We start from the raw sequence: 2,763 nt of genomic DNA on the forward strand, positions 1-2,763 counted from the left end.
TCCCTGGTGCACAATCCCCCCACACCCCTCCCAAGGTGGTGAAACTTTTTCTCACACATTTTGGGAATGTTGCTAGGTGAGGCCAGTTCTTAGAAAGGAACATCATGTTTGAAAAGATGGAGGTCTTGCAAAAGAGAGAAAGATCTTCTGTGAAATGGATTGACGGTCAGTGTAACAGTGGGTTGAAGTATATGAGAGATGATGAGAATGGCCTAAATAGGGCAGATTTCATATCTGTTGTTCATCAGGTCCCTATGCATCGTGATCGACTTATTGATGACACTTAAAACTACCAACAATAATAGAAGTGTCTTGTCTAAATTTAGACCTCAAAATACATGGAAGACAATAGGACTCGAAACCTTTTCTTTTACTATTCTTTGTTATTACTTGTGTTGTTATTGTAATTATTTACTTACTCTTTCATTATTGTGTTCTGGTTGATTGCCTTCAAGTCAAGCAGGACTCATAGTGACCCTGTGAACAAAAGGCCTGAAGACCCTCTACTGCCATCGACATTTATCAAATTTCATAGAGTTTCCGGAGGCATGTTGTTTAGGAAGCGGATGCCACTCCTGCTTCCAAATCTGTCATAAGCGGTGTTATTACTTTCATTATTACTATTCTTTTTTTTCTCTCCCAATTTTCCAGAAGAAATTTTAAAAAGCACTGACAGACAAAAGAGCAGGAGCCCCTAAGTGGAACAAGCGGGTAAGTGTTTGCTACTACCTGAAAAGTTAGTGGTTCAGTTATACCCAAGGAGGCCTCAGGAGTCACATCTAATAATTTCTTTGAGAAGGGCTTTGAATATCCTATGGAACAGTTCTATTCTTCACACATGGAGGCACTATGAGAATGCACTGAATAGCAATGCATTACAATTCACAACAGTAAAGAAAAGCATCAAAGGAATTTCAGGGCAGTGTTCAGTATACAAGATGTAAACAGAAGTCTAAAGCCTTAGATTTTAATAATAGTTCCTTTATTACTAATACACTATTGCTAAATATTAACCAGTTCCTTGAACGAACATGTAGCCAAAGGAGTTCTGGTGTCACATTTGTGTTTTCTAACCAATATATTAATGGTTCCAATCTACCAACTGCTCTTAGGGAAAGAGATGCAAAGGATTTCCAGCCTCAGAAACCATGAGTCAGAATCAACTCAGCACAGTGAGGTTTTGGGGTGAGTTTTGCCTCATTTAACGGTCTTAATTTAATTACAGGGATTTTCTAGTGGCATAGAAAATTATGCTGCTAGCTCAAAAGCAGAGTGATCACAATGATGCAAACTCTCGGAGGCCGAGGGTAAAAGATGGGCAGTCTCTTCCATTATGATAGACGGCATCAGAAAATTGATAGAAGGTTGCTGGGAGTGGGGAATCAACTAGACAGCAGTGATTTTGAAGATTGTTGGGTGTGCTTTTTTTCTTAGTTTTAAATGTAATAATTCTTTCCATAGTTGAAATTGATCTCTTGAAGGAAAATGTACATTAACGTTGGCCATTTTGCATGCGTAAAAACTGTGTCAAACACATGCCAGTCTTTTTCTTTTATTTACTGGGCGTGTTCTTTAACATAGTTTAACCAAAGAAAGAAAAACAGATCAAGTTCATCGGTCAATCCAATTAATTTGGAAATAATGCCGTTGTTGTTAAGTGTCATCAAACTGAGTACAACTCATAGTGACCCTATGAACAACAGACCTGAATCCTGTCCTGTCCTTTGCCATCATTGCCATATCCGATACACTTGAGCCTAGTGCTGCAGCTATTGTGTTAATCTATCTCGTTGGATCTCTTCCTCTCTTTCTCTGACCTTCCAATTTTCCAAACATGATATCCTTTGCCAAGGAAATAGCCTTTCCTAGAATAGCCCTAAGTATGAGAGATGAAGCTTTGTCTTCCTTGCTTCCAAGAAGCACTATGGTTTCACCTTTTCCAAGAAATATCTATTTGCTCTTTTGACAGTACATGGGATACTCAGTACTTTTTCAAACACTACAAATAATAAATAATAATATAGGTGATATACAAATAGTAAATAATAAATAGGTGATATAATAAAGTCATCAAAGGTATGCATGAGAAGAGAGAAATAATTGAAGAGTGAGATAAAGAGATTGAAATGTTGAAGAACTTAAAAAGTGTAAAGGAGAATTTTAATTTGGCCCTGTAGAAAGTAATTTAACTATTCTTCCCTATAGTTTAAAATTGGATAAGCCAGGGTCTGTGCTAGAGATGGTGAAAGAAACCAAGCTGCTCCTTGGAGGCAAGGATTTTGAGACTCCATATCACATACTTTGGTCATGTAGCCAGAAGGGACTAGTCTTTAAAGAAGGACATCATGCTTGGAAGGGTTGAGGGACAGCACAGCAGAGGAAGACCACAGATGAGATGGATTGACATAATAATTGGCTTAATGAGGGTCAGTGTGTCAGAGACAGTTAGGATAGGTTGCTATTGGTGGCAAGTGACTAAACAGCACGTAACAACAACAACAAGTGAGTGTCTTAGTAACCTAGAGCTGCTATAACAAAACAAACAAACAAACAAAAAACCAAAACCAAAACCAAACGACAAAAACCAAAACCACAAAAAAATCCAAAACACAGCAACAGCCAGAAAACAACAAAAAACCACCGTCCTACAAGTGGGTAGCTTAAAAGTACATACATTTATTTTTTCATAGTTCTGAGTTCAAGGCATGTCTTGGCCCTAGAGGAAGACTGTATTTGTCTCTTTCAACTTCTAGCAGCTGTCAG

The sequence above is a fragment of the Elephantulus edwardii genome, unplaced genomic scaffold, assembly GCF_000299155.1.
Source record: "Elephantulus edwardii isolate Elephantulus edwardi_28Jun2011 unplaced genomic scaffold, EleEdw1.0 scaffold00016, whole genome shotgun sequence".
NCBI classification, from domain to species: Eukaryota; Metazoa; Chordata; class Mammalia; order Macroscelidea; family Macroscelididae; genus Elephantulus; species Elephantulus edwardii.